The following is a 20,317-nucleotide window of genomic DNA, read 5'->3' as shown; positions in this document are numbered from 1 at the left end:
AGAGTTTCCTGTGCTATCCAGTAGGTCCTTGTTGGTTATCTATTTTAAATATAGTAGTGTGCATATGTCAATGTTTCAGTGATAACGAAGTCATGTATGGATGTGAGAGTTGGATTATAAAGAAAGCTGAGCACCAAAGAATTGATGCTTTCGAACTGTGGGCTTGGAGAAGACTCTTGAGAGTCCCTTGGACTGCAAGGAGATCCAACCAGTCCATCCTAAAGGAAATCAGTTCTGAATATTCAGTGGATGCTGAAGCTGAAAGTCCAATACTTTGGCCACCACCTGATGAGAAGAACTGACTCTTTGAAAAGACCCTGATGCTGGGAAAGATTGAAGGCAGGAGGAGAAGGGGACGACAGAGGATGAGATGGTTGGATGGTATCACCGACTCGATGGACATGAGTTTGAGTAAACTCCGGGAATGGGTGATGGACAGGGAGGCCTGGCGTGCTGCGGTCCATGGGGTCGCAAAGAGTCAGACACGACTGAGCGACTGAATTGAATTGATATGTCAATCCCATACTTCTCCCCTGCCCCCATTTCCCCCTTGCCTTTGAATTCTGTGAGTCTTCAGCAAAAACTAGTTAACCAGAGTCTACCCTGCTATGATCAGAGCCTAACTGACCTGGGAAGGGAAATACTCAACTCCAGTCCACCTGAACCATCCTCTCCTAGACAGGATGGAGTGAACACGGCCCTGACGTTGCCTTGATTTCTGCCCAATGATGCTGAGGTTGGACTTCTGGCCTCCAGAACCTTGAGATATTAAATGCCTGTTTTTGTTTTGTATTGTAATTTTATTTATTTATTTTACTTTTGGCTGTGCTGGGTCTTCATCGCTGCACAGGCTTTTTCTCTCGTTGTAGTGAGTCGGGGGGCTGCTCTCTGGTTGCAGTGCATGGGCCTCTACTGCAGTGGATTCTCTTGTTGTGTGCGGACCACGGGCTCTAGAGCACAGGCTCAGTAGTTGCGGGGTGCAAGTTTAGTTGCTCTGCAGCATATGGGATCTTCCTGGGCCAGGGATCGAACCTGTGTCTTCCGCTTTGGCAGGCGGATTCTTATCCGCTGAACCACAAGGGAAGCCCACGCCTGTTGTTTTAAGCCTCCAACTTCATGGTCATTTCTCACGGCAGCCTCAGGAAACAAACCCACCCCTTTGCTAAATTTCATCTTCCTTTCGTATAGACTTTTCTTTCTCTAGTACACAAAGCCTCTTTTATCTGCGAGGACGTGGCAGGGTAACATTCTCCAACTGGAGCGCTTAATAAAGGGACTGTTTACAAAGGCCTTGAGCAGTCAGGAGACAGGACACAGTGCTGTTCTTCAGATGGGTACAGTCAAGGAGACACCACCGCCCTGGGCCTGTGGGGGTCGGAGGGACAGAGCTGTGGGGAGAGGGCCACTGACAGGGGTGTCAGGGGACATGGCCAGCCCAGGCGACACAGGAAAGGGAGCGAGGGGAAGAAACACCTTCGCGTCCCTCTCTCTTCCCTCTGCCCTCCCACCTGAGGCCTCGGTCGGCTGAACCTAAACTAGGAGCCAGACGCAAAGGAGCCATTCAGGTCAGCCTCCTGCATGCAGAGGAGAGTGGAGAAGCGGGTGGAGGGGACTTGGGGGCCCATGGAAACATCCAGCACCTGAGAAACTGTAGCCCTCTTCCAGACCCCCCGTCCAGCAGGCTGGTTTTGTGGGTCCAAGCTCTTCTCCATAGGAAATGGTCTCCTCATCTGTAAAATGAGTTTTTTTGTGTGTGGTTTTTTTTTAGCCATGCTGCAGGGCTTGTGGGATCTTCGTTCCCCAACCAGAGATGAATCCACGCCCCCTGCCTCGGAAGCTCGGAGTCCTAACCGCTGGACCACCACGGAAGTCCCCACAATGAAGGGTTTGGACCCGGAAGCCTCTGAGAGCCCTTTCGGGGATCTGAGGCTCACGGTTCCGGAAGCAGACTGATCGCCCTCCCAGGCTGAGGCAGATCTGAATGTGCCTGAAGTCCCACAGCTGTTTCTTTCCTCACTTCTCTTTTCCGGGACGCCCCTCAGATCTGGGCGGGCATCGCAGTGCACGCAGCCCAGAGCATCTCCCGGGAAAGGAGCTGGCTCTGCTCCCCCGGGGAGCCTGGAAAAGGAAGCCCGAGGTTGGAAGAACAAGAAGGGGCTCTGGACAACCAACGGGGAGAGGCCAGCCCCTCAGCCGTCGGGGAGTCAGCGCTCGGGGGCAAGCCTGCCTGTCCTGAAGAAAACTCGAGGGGCCCCAGCCTTCGGGCTGGCTGGCCCAGCACAGAGGAGGCTGCCAGCCCCACGCAGCTGGTAATCATTAACCAGAAAGCCAAACTGCGGAAAGTTCCAAAGGTCCTGACCAAGGAGCAGACACCAAACCTTCCCCTGCTGCCTTGGGGAATTCTGTTCTGTACTCTGGCTTCTTTTTCAACCACTCCTGTCTGCTTCTGTTTCATGGAACCTCCTTTTGAAGACAGAGGGTGAAGCCAGGAGACCCTCCAGGGCTGAAAGTGCAGAAAGTGTTACCTCCCCCAACCCCCATTCCCGTATCTTGAGTGGGAGATACAACAGATTCCACTTTTGCCCCTAGCCCTGCGTGCGTGTTAAGTCACTTCAGTCATGTCCGACTCTCTGCAACCCTATGGACTGTAGCCCACCAGGCTCCTCTGCCCATGGGATTCTCCAGGCAAGAATACTGGAGTGGGCTGCCATTTCCTACTCCAGGGGATCTTCCCAAACCAGGGATCAAACCCGAGCCTCTTGCACTGCAGGCGAATTCTTTACTGTCTGAGCCACCAGGGAAGCCCTAAGTAAAGGAGATGAGGGAGTGAAAGTCGTTCAGTCGTGTCCGGCTCTTTGTGACCCCATGGACTGTACGGTCCATGAATTTCCCCAGGCCAGAAAACTGGAGTGGGTAGCCCTTTCCTCCTCCAGGAGATCTTCCCAACCCAGGGATCGAACCCAGGTCTCCCGCATTGCAGGTGGATTCTTTACCAGCTGAGCCACAAGGGAAGCCCAAGAATACTGGAGTGGGTAGCCTATCCCTTCTCCAGCAGATCTTCCTAACCGAGGAACTGAACCAGGGTCTCCTGCATTGCAGGTGGATTTTTTACCAACTGAGTTATCAGGAAAGCCCAAGTAAAGGAGATTACCCTAAAAAAAAAAAAAAAAAACAACCTGCATCCAGAAGTTGCCCCACCCCTGGTAGTCTGACACCGTCTGCTGGCTGGGATTGCAGCTGCACTGGGCCTCTCCTGTCAGCCACCTTTGCATCCTCTGACCTCTGCTCTCCATCTGCCTAAGAGGGCTGTGAGTAACTGCTTCCTCCATCCTTTTCCAAATACAGCCCTCCTCAGGCAGACAGAAAGGGCTAAAATCCAGGAGGATTCCATTTGCCATAAATGAATGTGAATCACAGTCGCTCAGTCATGTTCGACTCTTGCGACCCCATGGAATGTGGCCCGCCAGGCTCCTCTGTCCATGGGGATTCTCCAGGCAAGAATACTGGAGTGGGTTGCCATTCCCTTCTCCAGGGGATCTTTCCAACCCAGGGATCAAACCCAGGTCACCCGCATTGCAGGCAGATTCTGAGCCACCAGGGAAGCAGAGTTAACCCCTCACAACCCACACCCAGACATCCCAAGTTAGAACTCCCACCCAGCGCTTAGCAGCTGTGTACTGTGCACATTATTTCCTTCTCCAAGCCTCATTATCCTCATTTGTAAACTGGGATAACTGTAGTACTGTTGACCCCTGAACACCATTGGGGGAGTTCAGGACCACCACCCTCCACAGAGTCAGCCCTCCATATCCAAGATTCCGAATCTGTGGATTCAACCAGCCCCAGGTAGGGTAGTAACTGTGTGTATTTACTGAAAAAAACCCTCATATGTTTCCCTGATAGCTCAGTTGGTAAAGAATCCACCTGCAATGCAGGAGACCCGGGGTTTGATCAAAATCAAATGCAGGTTTGATTCCGGGGTTGGGAAGATCCCCTGGAGAACAGAAAGGCTACCCATTCCAGTATTCTGGCCTGGAGAATTTCATAGACTACAGTCCATGGAAATGCAAAGAGTCAGACACAATTGAGCAACTTTCATTTTCTTATAGGGACTTACGCAGCTCAAACCTGTGTTACTTAAGGATCAACTGTACTCCCCTGATAGGGAGAGGTAGGGATTAAACAAGAGATGCTGTGTATGAAGCACTTAGTACAAAGCATGACTCATAGTAAGTGCTCAATAAATGGCAGTCCCCCAGTTTATTTCCTGCCTACTTTTACTTCCAGTAAGGGTAGGCAAACGTGTGCACGCTACTCTCAAAATCATTGCAAACTTAGTCTAGACTTAGGCGGCGCTCACAGATTTGTCCTCTGAGAAAGCCACAAAATTCTTTTGTAAGTCACGATCCCTTCCTGGGTTTGTTTGTTTTTTAATTTTATCAGCTATATTTAGCTCTTAAATTTTATATCTCAGCTTGAAATCTTAAAGTCATCCTTGCAAAAGTACAAGTGGTTCAGCCAATGGCATTTACAAGCAAGCTGTTTTTTTGGTTCTTTTTTTGTTTTTTTTTTTTTCCTCCAGAAATAACAATAGGTCAGAGGTGAGACTGATTTCCATAACTCTAAAGATAAATAAGGTAAACTTCATTTAATCAAAGAATCCAATTTGGCAAGTCCAATTCTGAAGACTAGTTATTCCAGTTTTATTAAACTTCCAAGAGAACATTTAAGCTTTTTTTCACAGGTTGTAAGCTGTCTCTCAGGGACCCTGGGTCTGGGTAAACACTCCATCCCCACTCCCAGCTCACAGTTGAAATTGTTGGTGTTGACTTTTTCAATCTCAAATACTAGCTACTTCTTTCCAGCCTGCCACCCAACCACTTTACCTAAGCCTAATCCAAACTCTTTTACACATAATAACATATATATTTTTTAAAGATTTTCTTGATGTGGACCATTTTTAAAGTCTTTATTGAATCTGTTACAATATTGCTTCTGTTGATGTTTTGGTTTTTTGGCCAAGAGGTGTGAGAGATCTTAGCTGCCTGACCAGGGATCAAACCCACATTGGAAGGCGAAGTCTTAACCACTGATCCACCAGGGAAGTCTCCATAGTAACATATTGATTGAGTCCTTACTATGTGCCAGACACAGTTTTAAATGCTTTATGTGGACTAAGTCATTCTCTCATAACGTTGTTACAATATAAGTACTATTATTATCATCTCTCTACACGAAATATTATTTTGGAAATTTGCATAAGAGGATCTAGCTGATCTGGGGCAGAGCAAGGATTTGAGGCCAGGGAGTCTGGTTACAGAGCTGGCTCTTGCCCACCGAACCGTATCCCCTCTCCTAAGAGAGGTGACGTTTCCCAGGGACACAGTTTGCACAAGAATCCCGACTCTCCATGTTCACAGCAACACCCTTCCTCCGTAGAATGTTCTGTCCTCGCCCCATTTCTCCCAGCCTATTCTCAGGGGCATCCCTTACCAAAAACGTGAAAGAAACACCCTACTAACAACAATGTCCTTCTCACCTCTGTCAAAGGGGGCTGCAAAAATATGCAAGGCAGGGTGGCTCAGACTTGGGGGAGGGGCTCCAAGTCCAACCTCAGTGTTAACTGGCTGGGCACCCTTAGTCAAGTCACACCACATCTTCACCCACACATGCTCACCAGCAGAGCGGGGGAACAGGCAGAAACCACCTTCCAGGGCTTTTGTGGGAACTGCATGAGCATATCTGTGCTCAGCACAGCGCTGGGCTCAATAAGGAAGCTGTCATCATTAAGGGAGATCAATAACAGCTATTATGAGTATTGATCGTACAGTCCATCACTGTGAGTAGAACCGAGAAGGGCACATTCCAAGCAGACTCAGAGAGAGCCCAGGTTGTCATATACACTCTCTGGGGCCCTGTCGCTTGTCCGTCCCTGAACCTGAGGACCAGCTACCTGAGACGGAAGGGGTCAGCCCCGAGCCTGCCTGGCACATGGCACCTGTGGGTTCCCCAGGGCAGAAGATGGTCATTAAGTAGAAGGTGATGCAGAGGCAAGTGAGAGCCCAGACAGGGCCAAGCTGGAAACACCTCCGTAAATCAACCCCATCCTGTAAGCAGTCATTTTCTCCCGAGACACAACATTACCTGTCCCAGGTTAGCAGTTCTGAACATTGATTTCAAAATTTGCTTTCCACTCAGCCCCTTAACACACAGTCAAGTGAAGATGGAGCTGCTTTGTCGGGAGAGGGAAGAGGAGGCTCCTGGAGCATCCACTTGTTGAACTCCACCCCAGAGGGACCCCGTGTTCCTTCTAAAGGGCACCAAGGTCTTTAGACCACAGCTTGAGAAACATACTCCAAGAGAAACAAATGTATAGTTATCCCTTGGCTCCCCCTGCCCCCAGGACTGGTTCCAAGATGTTTGAGGGTACCAAAACCCACCCATGCTCAAGTCCTTTTCATAAAAGGGCATGCGTGCTCAGTCGCTTCAGTTGTGTCTGACTCTTTGCAACCCTATGGATTGTAGCCTACCAGGCTCCTCTGTCCATGGGATTCTCCAGATAAGAATACTGGAGTGGGCTGTCATGCTCTCCCCCAGGGGATCTTCCCTACCTAGGGATCGAACCCATGTCTCTTATATCTCCTGCACTGGCAGGGAGGTTCTTTACCACTACTGTCACCTAGGAAGCCCATAAAATGGCACAGTACTTGCATATAACCTACATACATCCTCCCTTATCCTTTAAATCATCTCTAAAACCTAATACAAGAATGTAAATACAATCTAAATGTAAGCACAATCTAAATGCAAATAGGATCTAAATGTTATGCAAATAATCACTTGCAAATTCAAGTTTTACTTTGGGGAACTTTCTGGAATTTTTTTGGAGATGGCCTTCCGAGGTTGGTTGAACGCAGAACCTGTACACGATATGAACTTTGCTCTTAGTGAACTTAGAGTCTAGTGAGCTGGTGGCTACAGGTTTGCACTGGCTGGTAAGTGAACTCCAGTGTTCCTCGTTTAAGGTACAAATCCTAGCAAGGCACCGTTGCTACCTTCTACAGAGCCCTGAGGCTTTGCAGTTGCAAAAGTTTCCTCCGTGTTTATATTGCACAGGGTAGATAGGGGCTGGGAGGAGCATACCTGTATCGTTGATCTGCTTCAGTAAAATAATTTCTAAGATTAACTTCTCTCTCACAACACCTCTGTCAGGTAGGGTTATTATTGTCTCATTTTGCAGATGAGGAAGCTGAGGCTGAAGACATTTAACTTGTCTGAAGTCACCCAGCTAGACAATGCAGGACCCCAGAGTCAAACTTCATCCTGGTTTCAGAGGATGGCAGCCTGGACTCAGTACAGATTCCTCCTCTGCACTTACTAGTTGTGTCTCCAGCCTCAGGGGATGATAATGATACCTGCTACCTTCAGAATGGTGCCTGGCACACAGCCAGCGCTCAACAAGAGTTAGTACCTGTCTCGGGATCACCAAATAATAGGTTATAGTTCATTTGTCCAATACACTCTCATTTATTTGGCTGGTTAGAAAACTGGAGTGGGTAGCCTATCCCTTCTCCAGCAGATCTTCCTGATCCAGGAATCGAAACAGGGTTTCCTGCATTGCAGGCAGATTCTTTACCAACTGACCTATCAGGCAAGCCCAGAAAACAGTGCAAGGCAGTGTGTGGATAAGGAGCCAAATGCGTCCTGCAGAGAAGTAAAGGCCATAGGAGTTCAGAGAAAAGGCATTTGAAATGCTTCACTTATTATTGCTTCATAAAATTTTGAGCACTCCTTGTGCAGAAGCCCTGCTGAGCTCACTGTGTCAGTCCAATGTCAGCATGTGCTGCCAAGGCCAGCCTCTTAGCCACCAGCTGGGGCATGTCCTTAACAAGCCACATGCCGCCTTCCGGGTAGACCAGTTAGCTCTACCACAGACAGCCATTTATGTTCTAGGGATACCTGGGTTCTGCCCATTAACACATGGCAGGGCTGTGTGCCACACCCCCATGCTGAGAAACAGCTCAAGGTGTGTGTCCCCAAGACAGCAGGTGGCGGGTGGTGGGGATGGGTGGGTGGGACGGGGGCATCAGGGGCCAGGAGGACACACAACCCAGGTCCTGGGAAACAGCTGGACCCCAGTTCATCAAGTCAAAAATGCCTTTTCCTTGTGCATCCACGTGGTCCTTTCTCTCTGAATCTATTCAGACCCGAAGGTCTTTATGAATCTTCCCTGATATTCCAGGACTCCCCTCCCCATGCCCCCTCTCTCCAAGAAAAGAAAGCAAAAGAGAAAAGAAATCAGGGAATCCCCAGAATTCTGCCCTAGCACTTACCACACCAGGCAAACAACGGCGTGCTTCCAGAGACTCCAGAATTAAAGTTAAATTTGGAAAGAAAGAGGGAAAAGAAAAGCTGACCTCCCCCGGAGTCCACTCACGCACCGTTTACCCCTATCAGCCAGAAAACGCCCCCAGCTCGAGGCTTAAAGGTCAAGCCCTCGCTTTGCTCAATAAATGCCAAGTGAGCCCAGGGCGCCCAGCCCCCCGTTTCTACCTCGTGGCCAGTGGTCCCCGGTCGCCTCGCTCCCTCGGGCATCACCTGCTACGGCCGATCCAGCATCTCTGCTCTGGAAGCCGAGCGCCTCTGATGTGGGAGAGGTTCCGCGGAAGGAAGGGGAGGGCAGGCTGAGATCACTGACGTGGGGAGGGGTGGGTCTCCCGAAGCAAGCACTTGGTTCCAGGGGAAAGGATGTTTTGTTAAGTTTTGGCTTGAATGTCCAGGGGCAGAACAGGAAGTGTGCACTAGGGCTGGGAGCCCAGGGTGCATCTCCGCAGCCTCCCTTTAGAGGGAGCTTCCTGGGGTCTCTCACTGCGGCCCGGTCTGGAATGCAAAGCTCCGTCTGAATCCTGGAGCTTTCTCCGCTTTACGCTTTCCTCCAGCACTTTTTTTGTGTGCGTGCTTTTTTTTCCCCTCCTTAATGGACCGTCAGCTTCGTTCCTGACATGCTGGAAAATTTTCCCTAGGCCTAAACTTGGCTCAGGAACACTCTCCCCTTGTGAGAGAATTTCTCCTGTTACACAGTTCAGATTGAAAAAAAAAAAAAGAGAGAGAGAGAGCTATTTGTTTTGCCAACTTTTGTACTGGGGACATTTTTGATGAATTTCCTCCCCTCTCTGAACCTCTGGATTCCAAGAAATATACACACCCACATCCCTCCTGACTTTTTTTTCCCTACCCCTCTAATGGAAAAATAACAAAAATAATAAAATTGGTGAAAGATGGCAGAGAAAATGTTCTTAGTTTGTGGGCTCCTGGGGTCCTTCCTGGGTCCACCTTCTCTCACCCCCAAACACACTTTTGCCCACTGGCCACGTGTGTTGTGTGTCAAGGGGGAGGGGTAGTGATTGGCTTCCAAGCCCTCTCCTAGTTCTAGCTCTTTCTATGATGGAAGCCTAGGAATTGGCTATCTTTCCTAAATGGAGACCAGTCTACTTCCTCAGCCCCTGCAAGGGATGAGGCTGGAAGATTCCTAGTTGTGATTCTTGGAGGTGCTGGGTGGGGGTGCGTGGGGTGAAAAGGCATCCTAAGATTTAGCTGTCAACAGTTACCTGGAGGGTGTCACGTCTGTGAACTGTCAAATGCCACTATAAATTGGGATACTTCCTGCCAGTGCTGGAGATGGAAGAGACTCGAGTTTCGATCCCTGGATGGGAAAGATCCCCTGGAGGAGGCATGGCAACCCACTCCAGTGTTCTTGCCTGGAGAATCCCCATGGGCAGAGGAGCCTGACGGGGTATAGTTCATGGTATCACAAAGAGTCAGACATGACTGGAGTGACTTAGCATGCACACACGCACGAACCTTTATAAGCAACGTGGATGAACCTTGAATACATCATGCTAAAGTGAAAGAAGCCAAACATAAAAGACAACATACTATGTGATTCCATTTATCCTGCAAGGTCAAGAATGGGCAAATCCCTAGAGACAGGAAGTAGATTAATGGTTGCCAAGGACTGGGGTGGTGATGGAACTGGGGGCTGGGAGGAGATAGTACAGGGTACAGAAGTACAGGGTTTTGGGGAGGGGGATGATAAAAATGTTCTCAAGCTGATTGTGGCAACTATCACACAACTGTGTAAATATACTAAAAATCACTGAATTGTACACTCTAGATAGGTGACTTTGCGGCATGTAAAGTATATCTAAATAAAGCTATTGCAAAGATAATACACATACCTGAAAAGATAACTATTTCTGTGTATTTTGTAACCTAACCCCAACTTCTTAAGTGCCATAGTTTGTGTATAGTTTATTGTTTCCTTGACTAACTCATCTGAAGGTTTATTTTGAGAAATTCAAGACACTGTCTAAGAAAAGAAAAGAGGACATGGGAAACTCAAGGAAAGAGCCATTCCTTTTATTATTATTATTAGTTATTTTGGGCTGCATCAGGTCTCAGTTGTGGCACACGGGATCTTCACTGTGGCGCGGGGGCATCTCTCTAGTTGTATGTGGTGCGTGGGCTCAGTAGCCCACGGCATGTTGGATCTTAGCTCCCTGACCTGGGATTGAACTGTGTCCTCTGCATTGGAAGATGGATTCTTAACCACTGGACCACCATGGAGGTCCCAAGAATCATTTTCTTAGAGGAACACATTATTCTGCGTATTGCGATTCTTTAATAATCTTCCTTCTTTGGGGACACAAATATTCCCAAACTCTCTCTATCCTGCCCTCTACCAAACTGCATGTTAAGAAGGACTTTGAAAGTAAAACTACCTAAGATTTAGGAGCCTGACAGCTCTGACTGTATGTGCATGTAATTAATGAACAAAATTTTGGGTGTTTTAAGCTAATGAAATACATTCATTCTCATTTTTCATCTCTCAAAAGTGACCAAACTCCTACTATAGTCCAGGTAGCCCGAAATGTACGGGAGTTACGAGTCTGACAAAGGTAACAAGCAAAGAAGGCAGTGTCGTGGGCAGTTCCAGGTGCCCTAATAGAAGATACAGGTAAGATAAGGGCCCAGCGAAAGCAGAGAGTGCATGTCGTGGGGAATGGCTGGCGCGGCAAGTGTGGTTTTAACCAGGCCTATAGAGTTGGTTCTGTAATCCGTGCAAAGTCTGAAGCATGGGAGAGTGCTGAGTGAGAATGGTGAAAGTGGTCCAGAAATTTCTGGCAATTGGGTAAAAGAAGTTGCATTCCTATTATCATTCTTTTGTTTTGAAGGATAGATTACATAGAGGTAATTTATTAGCAGCTTCCTGGTCCCTGAAATATGGCTTGCAAGGTTACAGAGGGAAAGAAAATTCCGCTGCCCTTTACAGAGGCCACCTCCACACCAATCAACCTCGCTCTCCGTGTCCATCGGATGTCGTTCTCAGGTTTGTCCACTAGATGGCGGCATTGTTATTCCAGAAAGAAAACTCTTTCCAAACTTGGTTTCGGTATTGCTGCTACTGCTAAGTCGCTTCAGTCATGTCCGACTCTGTGCGACCCCACAGACGGCAGCCTACCAGGCTCCGCCGTCCCTGGGATTCTCCAGGCAAGAACACTGGAGTGGGTTGCCATTTCCTTCTCCAATGCATGAAAGTGAAAGTGAAGTCGCTCAGTACTTGTCCGACTCTTCGTGACCCGGTGGACTACAGCCTACCAGGCTCCTCCGTCCATGGTAAGGAAATGAGTCCTGAATATTCAGTAGGACTGATGCTGAAGCTGAAACTCCAATACTTTGGCCACATGATGTGAAGAACTGACTCATTGGGAAAGACCCTAATGCTGGGAAAGATTGAAGGTGGGAGGAGAAGGGGATGACAGAGGATGAGATGGTTGGATGGCATCACCGATTCTATGGACATGAGTTTGAGTAAACTCTGGGAATTGGTGATGGACAGGGAAGCCAGGCGTGCTGCAGTCCATGGGGTTGCAAAGAGTCAGACACGAAGAAGCAACTGAACTGACTGATTGCTGGGGCAGCTGAGAATCAGCAACGTCTGCCCTTTATCCCTTTTTGTATCAGGCAGCAGACCAGCAGAGGAGCCCAGAATGTGCCGTGAAAAGAGCATGGGCTTTGGAGCTGGACCAAGTTGTGTCCTCACCCAGATCCGCCCTCTCTGAGTAGAGTTTGACTCTGGGAACCTCAGTTGCCTCCTCCAAAAAGCAAGGATTTCAGAGGTCCACACTCCTTTGTCCACATTCCAGACTCCGCACTCGGCAAACCAGAAGCGTTTCATAATTCACTTGGCAGCAAGACCTGACCTAAAGCGACCTGAGGTTACGTGTTTTTCTATGTAGTGCGAATATTCTTACACTTCCCGGCAGAAAGGGTTTATGTTGTTTGATGGCAAGGTGCTCCCCGGGTCCACTGGGGGCTTACTATTATAAAATGTATATTGTGCAGCGCTACCTTTCCATAATGTGAAATGAATCAGAATTCTGAAGCACACCTGGCTTTTGGGTAAGAGACTGTGGATTTGCAGTATGGACCGCAAGGGTGTCATGAGGATAAAAGTTGACGGCTTGTCTGAAGCATCTAACACAAAACCCATGGGGCTCGCTCTCTCCAACCCCAGCTAAACAGATCTGGGGCCTGGCCCATGAGAGAAAGGGGCGGTAGGGGAACAAAGCAAAGAATCTCAACGGATGCATTCACATCGTTCGTTCATATGACGAAGATACAGTAAGCACGTACTGACATGCTAGGTACCTTGTGATGACTAGGCTCCTGGTCTTCTGCTGAGCCTGTGCTTATTCTTGATACTCGCTCCGAAGATTTCCACTGATTAAGCATCCCCGCCCCACACCCCTCCCCGCCCCCGCCTCCCCCCGGAGGAGGAGGCATTTCTTGACCCTGGAGCAAATAGCCTGAAGGCCTGGGAATCTCACCAGCTTCGGATTGAAGCACCAGTCTACAAGTGACAGTCCCTGGCCCCGCCCACTCCGCATCCCATGTCCCGCCCCGCCTCCCGGCTCTGCCCCCGGTGCTCCGTGGTATCAAGTACAGGAAATTTTTCAAATGTGTCAGGTTCTGCCTTCCTTCTTTGGCTTTGCGCGCTCTGTTCCCTTTTCCTAAAACCGCCTTCAACACTTTTCCCTTCTCTCCTGTTTAACTCGGAGAAGGAACTGGCAACCCACTCCAGTATTCTTGCCTAGAGAATTACATGGACAGAGGAACCTGATGAACTACAGTCCATGGGGTTGCAAATAGCTGGACATGACTGAGCAACTGATTGCGTGTAACTCTCAGTAGCCCCTGACTGCAGCCCAGGGCTCAGTGTCTGCTGCCAGTCTTGCGCCATCCCCGGGGACCCTGGGCACGCTGCCACCACGGTTCCCAACCGAACGCACTGCATTGGAATCTTCGATGCCAGTGTGTCCCCCATCCCCACCCTCCCCATCACACACAGACGCGGGCAGCGCCTTGAGGACACGCTGTGTTCTTTTTTGTGTCCTGAGTACCGCTGAGCTTGCCACTCATATAAATGTTCCATTGAATGGTCGATTGAATGAATGGCAGTGGGAATGATGCTGCTATATTTATGAAGGAACTCTGAGCTCTCGGGATTTATGATAAGGTTCTACAGAGCTGAAAATGGCCTGAATGTGCTGTCACTGCAAGAAATCTGAGACCTATTTTGAAGTCAGGTCCTGGCCCTGCGCAGCCCCTTGCTTCACCCCAGGAAGAGAGACTACTTGTGGGAAGCACGCTGGGCTGGAAGTCCCAGCTTCTGGGCTCAGGGCTGACATCCACCACCAGCCACCTGTGTGATCCTATCAAAACACAGCAGCCTCCCATGTCCTCTGCCTGCTTTTTGTCTATGGAAAAACTTTAGCTGAAGAATAAGTTTAATCAAAATGCTTAAATACAGAAACAAAGGAAATAGAGGAAACCAAATAATGCAGTCATTACGCATAGTCAAGGACCTTTAGTTCCTTCCCAAGGGCTATAGATCTTATTCTGAGCCATATCCTGTGAGCTGTCTCATAGATACTGAAACCCCACCAGGTGGAAAAGTTAACTACGTGGTGACCAGACTATAGGCATGACATAAGCTGCTCCATCTTGCACAATTCCAAGAACTGGCCTCAAAGAAATGGAAACAAACCAACCCTGGAACTGAAGATTAACTGTACTTAAAACAATCAAAAGATGATGCTGGTCAGACCACTGATGACCAATTTCAAGATTACTGTCAGAGCTGACTGCTGTTGCTGCGTGGAGCCCCCTCCCTTTCTCTATAAAACCTCTTGCCCCGCCCAGGGGGTGGAGTCAGCCTTTGGACAGTCATCCGCCCTCCCCCGGCCCCCACCTCAGTTGCTGGCATCCAAAATAAGGCCAACGGTCCACCAACATGGCCTCTTTATTGGATTTTGAGCCAGATCTCACTTTCAGTAACAGTACCATCCACCATCAAGTCGCAGCTTAGCCCCACTTTCTTTATCAGGACAACTAACAGAGCAGCTGTGCCCTAAGGTTCCTCCTCCCTCGTCCTGGGGGTCTGTGGCTTTGTTTTGAGTGCATAGCGCTGTGGGCTCATAGAAGAGCACACGGTGACACCTAATCTAGTCTTCTAGGTCTAACTGTAGTACGTCTGCGTGAATGTGCACGCCCTTTGGTGTAAAGTCTGGCACACACACATCTCCACGTTTACAGACTGACTCCTCTTCTGTCTTCAAAAAGTCTCCTCTTCAAATTTAAATACTTTGAGGTCCTACCTTGTCACCTTAAAATCATAGAATTTCAAAGTTGGGAAGGAGTTCAGTGGCTAATAGTTCAGATGTGCTGTGCTTAGCCACTCAGTCATGTCTGACTCTTGGTGGGACAATGGATTGTAGCCCACCAGGCTCCTCTGTCCATGGGGATTTTCCAGGCAAGAATACTGGAGTGGGTTGCCATGCCCTCCTCCAGGGGATCTTCCCAACCCAGGGATCAAACCCAGGTCTCCCACATTTGCAGATGAACTCTTTACTGTCTGAGTCACCAGGGAAGCCCATGAATACTGGAGTGGATAGCCTATCCCTTCTCCAGGGGATCTTCCTGCCCCAGGAATCAAACTGGGGTCTCCTGCATTACAGGCGGATTCTTTACCAGCTGAGCTACCAGAGAAGCCCAATTGTTCAGTTATCCTGTCAAAATCTGGCAGGGATGGTCAGGCTCCAATTGGTACCTGGGTCACAAACCCCAGTGAGACTTGCAAGGCTGTTGATAGGAACAGAAATTACAATACTAAAATGTCCTCTAGCCTCTTGATTTCTCCTGTAGCATAAGCACTTCTACCTAAGCAGGACTTTTCTTCCAAACACAGTAAGTCTTCTACACATGAACCAGTTCCATCCTACAGGTATATTGGTAAGTGACATTTGTTCATGAGTTCAATGAAGTTAGCCTAGGCACCCAACTAACACAATTGGCTGTATAGCACTGTTTAACAATAGGTTTATAATACTTTTAGCACAAATAATATGTAAAGACAAACACGAAAAACAAGCATTTTAAATCTAACATTCAGTTCAGTTCAGTTTAGTTGCTCAGTCGTGTCCGACTCTTTGCAACCCCATGAATCGCAGCACGCCAGGCCTCTCTGTCCATCACCAACTCCCGGAGTTCACTCAGACTCACATCCATCAAGTCGGTGATGCCATCCAGCCATCTCATCCTCTGTTGTCTCCTTCTCCTCCTGCCCTCAATCCCTCCCAGCATCAGAGTCTTTTCCAATGAGTCAACTCTTCGCATGAGGTGGCCAAAGTACTGGAGTTTCAGCTTTAGCATCAGTCCTTCCAATGAACACCCAGGGCTGATCTGAATGGACTGGTTGGATCTCCTTGCAGTCCAGCGGACTCTCAAGAGTCTTCTCCAACACCACAGTTCAAAAGCATCAATTCTTCAGCACTCAGCTTTCTTCACAGTCCAGCTCTCATGTTACAGTACCTTAAAAAGTACAGCATACTTTTAAAACTTAGTACAATACAGCAAAAAAAAGTTAATAAAAGTACAGTACAACAGCTGGCATCTGGGGGCTGGCATTGAGTGAACAGGCAAGAAGAGTTACTGACTGACTGGAGAAGGGAGGGGAGGTAGGAGATGGTGGAGCTGAAGGACTGTCAACAACAGGAGCCAAAGGACGAGCTGCAGTGTCACTCAGGCCTGACATTGATGGAACACGCATTCAGATCTTTGAAAGTTTGAAACTTGAGAGTTCGTGTGTAGGGGACTCACTGTACAAGGTCTTTTCCACGTTCTCATTCTGCTTTGTAGGTTCCCTCCACTATACACCGGTTGCTCAAACCAAAGCCCTAGAAATAGTCCCTCTTTCCCTACCCCAACACTCAATCCATCAGTTATTCTGTATTTGAATTCCTTCAAATGACCAGCTCATCACCTCCATTCCTGACACCCAAGTCAAAGGCACTCTCGTTTGCTGGGACTAATGCAGCAGCTTGACAGTCAGGTCTCCACCTCTCCTCTGGTTCCCCAGATGTCATTGTCTGCACAGCAGCCAGAACCATCTTCTCCAGCCTAACACCCTCCCCTGGTTTCTCAGGATAGGGAGATCTAAACCCCCCACCACGTCACAAGGCCCGGCCCACGCTTCCAACCTCAACTACCGAGGCTGGGCCGCACCAATACACCAAACGCTTTGTTGTTTCAGGACCTTTGACTGTGTTACTGCCTCCTTGCCCACAGGCTCACGTCTAACATTCCAGAGGCCCAGGAAGAGACTACAAATGGAGGCCCCCACACACCACGGAAACTCTAACATAAGGTATGCTCTGTCCTCTTACCGTGACAAATGCCTTTCTAATGGCAAAATGGAAAAATATACATAAACTTATGGTTTTTATGACTGTGTGTTAGTAAAATACAAAACAAAATTGAATCTAATTATTACTGTGCATATTTGAGGAGTCTGTGGGTTGGCGGGTGGCATTAGAATGAGCGACAGAGACATACATTATTCATAACTTATATGTTTACTTCACAGAAATTCATTGTTTTGCTTTAAAGTGAAATCACTAATAAAATCATCTTTGAATAATTTGTATTCTATTGAGTTGAATGATCTAAAAGACTTTAAATGCTATTGTCCTCAGAGGTACAAAATCTGAATATATTGTCATTAAAAATGTAACTGAAAGTTAAGTGTACACAATGAAAAGTTAAAATGTTCTCATGCTTTCAAGAAGTTATTTTCCTCAAACATTCAAAATTATTTAAGATGACATAAATACATATTATAGTTGGCAGGTATAACCATTTTAACTTAGAATTATTTAAATAAAGCTGAAGAACTTTGGAGGAGTATTTACCAAAGTTGTATTAATTTTTTAAAAATGTTCGTCACTTATTTTGCTGAGTCTTTTTGCTGTGAGGGCTTTTCTCCAGTTGTGATGAGTCGGGGCTACTCTTTGTTAAAGTGCACGAGCTTCTCATGTTGTGGAACATGGGCTCAAGAGCACAGGCTCAGTAGCTGTGGTGCATGGGCTTACTTGCTCCGAGGTATATAGGATCTTCCCGGACCAGGGATCGAAACTGTGCCTCCTGCGTTGGCCGGTGGATTCTTTAGCACTGAGCCACCAAGGAGGCCTTAAATATTCTTAACTTTTAAAATTCTTCTTTGATGAGTCTTGCATGTCCATGTCGTTGTCCAGGAAAATAATTGGTATGCATCAGGCATCTAACCTTTAGACCAACCTACATACAACTTTAAGAGAAAATGAATTATTAACATTGCACCATGGGCATCTCCAGAACACAAAGAAAAACCAAAAAAAAAAAAATTGGATGTTAGGAATTCTGGGAAACAATTCTTTAGGCAGTATTCTTTGCACTGATGCCATCTGAGAAGAGTGTAACCAATTAGCTCATTAGTTCATTGTTCTTTCCTCTCCTAAGTGGCCCCCGCCTCTCATGACAGCAGAGTGGAAAAGCATTTCCCTGGCGTCCAAACAGTAAAGTCGTGAGGATGCTCAGAGTCCTCTTCACGCAGGGCCCAGAGACTGCCACGTGCCTTGGTCCAAGGGTAGTTCTGTTCATTAGGGCACTTTCTTCTCTGTCCCTTTCTTGACCACCTGGATTAACTGAAGCAGGGCCCACCTCCCAACCCCAGTCTTCCTCTATGCCATCATCCTAAATGCATTTCCCCGAGGCCATGGACACCAGCTGGTAGAACAATTTTACCTTATTTATTGATAGTTTATTATTCGTCTCCCCCAACCGTGGACTTAGTCATGTCTACTTTGCATTTTCAGCTTTTACAAGAGAGCGTGGTACGTGACAGGCCTTCAGTAACTACTGTTAATAACTGAGCATCTCTGACCTTAGATGGTAAAGAATCTGCCTGCAATGCGGGAGACCCAAGTTCGATCTCTGGGTGGGAAAGACCCCCTGGAGAAGGGAATGCTGCCCACTCCTTTATTCTTGCCTGGAGATTTTCATGGATGGGGGACCTGGCTGCTTATAAACCTATGGGGTCACAGAGAGCACCTAACACTTTCACTTTTGCTTTTTATGGGCTTCCCAGGTGGTGCCAGTGGTAAAGAACCCGCCTGCCAATGCAGGAGACATGAGACTCAGATTCAGTCCTGGGCCGGGAAGATCCCCTGGAGGAGGACATGGCAACCCACTCCAGTGTTCCTGCCTGGAGAATCCCATGGATGGAGGAACCTGGCAGGCTACAGTCCATGGGGTCACGAAGAGTTGGACACAACTGAAGCGACTTAGCAGGCACGCACGACCTTATAATCCTAGAGTTACCATACAGTGTATGCTTATTTATGTGCTATGTTCTTGCCTCCACAGTACCGGCTCATCCAAGCTTCTGTGAGATGCCTGGAACCGACTAGGTACAAAGGGCATGACTGGGGCTAAGAGAGGTTAGGAGGTTTGTCAGTCTGAGCAAGTGATAGAGCCTGAAACCAGTCTCCTAACCATAAAATTAGGGTTTTGGGGGCTTCCCTGGTGACTCAGTGATAAAGAATACGCCTGTCAATGCAGGAGACATGAGTTCGATCCCTGGTCCAGGAAGATCGCACAAGCACCAGTCCATCACAACTATTGAGCCTGTGCTCTGCTACTGAAGCCTCTATATTCTGGAGTCCATGCTCTACAATAAGAGAAGCCACCGCAATGAGAAGCCCGCAGACCTTCCTTCAACCAAAAGTAGTCCCCACTCGCTGCAGCTGGGGAAAAGCCCATGCAGCAACAGAGTACGGTCAAAAGTGAATAAATAATAAATTTTAAAAATTGGGGTTCTTTACCGGATGCCATTGGGCTTCCCCGGAGGCTCAGCGGGAAAGAATCGGCCTGCAATGCAGGAGCCACGGGAGACACGGGCTCTGTCCCTGGGTCGGGAAGATCCCCTGGAGGAGGAATGGCTACCCAGTCCCGTCTTCTTGCCTGGAGAGTCCCCATGGACACAGGAGCCCGGGGGGCTATAGTCTGTGGGGTTGCAGAGTCAGACATGGCTGAAGCGACTTAGCATGCATGCACACACCCGATGCCATTAAAGTGAGTAAGGGGCTTCCTGAGGTTTTACCCCATTGCCTGGAAACCGTCCTCACAGTGGGCAGCTCCATGCATTTCTTCCCCTAGAGGGCAGTGGCGGTCCACACATGGACCTCTGACCCATTTGGTCCGTGGACGGTGGCGATGGGTGCCCATATCTTCACCTAGACTTCATTATTATTATTTTAAAATATTTCTTCATTTGACTGTGCTTAAATGAAACTAAGACTGGTCTTAGTTGCAGCACACGGGGCTATTCGAGCTTCATTGTGGCATACGGGATCTTTACTTGCAGCAAGCAGGATCTAGTTCCCTGACCAGGGATGGAACCTGCCCAGTGGTCACAACCCAATCCCTGCTACACACACACACACACACACACACACACACACACACTCACAGAGTTGTGACAATTTAAAATACACACACACAGGAGTTGTGACGATTGAAAACGTCTACAGGACATCAATAAATGACTCCAGGAAGGGTGGGGGCGGAATCACCCTCTCACCCGAGTCCGCCACACTGTTTGTAAAAACCAAGAACCCAAACTGCCCTGGAGTCCAGCTGCAAACAGAGACCGCTGAGAAATTCACACACGTTCTCAGCACAGGATCTGGTGATTTCCATGTAAGTGTTTCTTCCAGCCACATTTAGTTTTTTTTATCATCTCCAAATGGCAATCTTTTGCAAATTAAGTGGTGTTTATCCTTCTGGCTATGAACTCTAAAAGGAGTGCAGGGGATTTTTTTTTTTTTTTCCTCTGCCTGCACAGTTCTCAGTCCCCGGGACTCATTTCTCTCTCTTT

At 48.1% G+C, this 20,317-nt stretch overlaps 1 protein-coding gene across 2 annotated transcripts in view; it reads right to left on the bottom strand.

The window, feature by feature from the left end:
* Positions 1–8,911, bottom strand: part of TACC1 (transforming acidic coiled-coil containing protein 1) — a 130,537-nt gene extending 121,626 nt beyond the window's left edge. The window contains exon 1 of one of the 2 annotated variants that reach the window (XM_061404516.1): positions 8,554–8,911. The gene's annotated coding sequence lies outside the window, so the exon portion shown is untranslated. The remainder of the gene's footprint in view (positions 1–8,553) is intronic. The other variant, XM_061404517.1, reaches the window with a different exon arrangement.
* Between the last annotated feature and the right edge of the window lie 11,406 nt (positions 8,912–20,317).

The sequence above is a fragment of the Bos javanicus genome, chromosome 27 (assembly GCF_032452875.1).
Source record: "Bos javanicus breed banteng chromosome 27, ARS-OSU_banteng_1.0, whole genome shotgun sequence".
Classification (NCBI taxonomy): domain Eukaryota; kingdom Metazoa; phylum Chordata; class Mammalia; order Artiodactyla; family Bovidae; genus Bos; species Bos javanicus.
The sequence above is the reverse complement of the archived record's forward strand: the minus strand, read 5'-3'. Positions and strand labels throughout refer to the sequence as shown.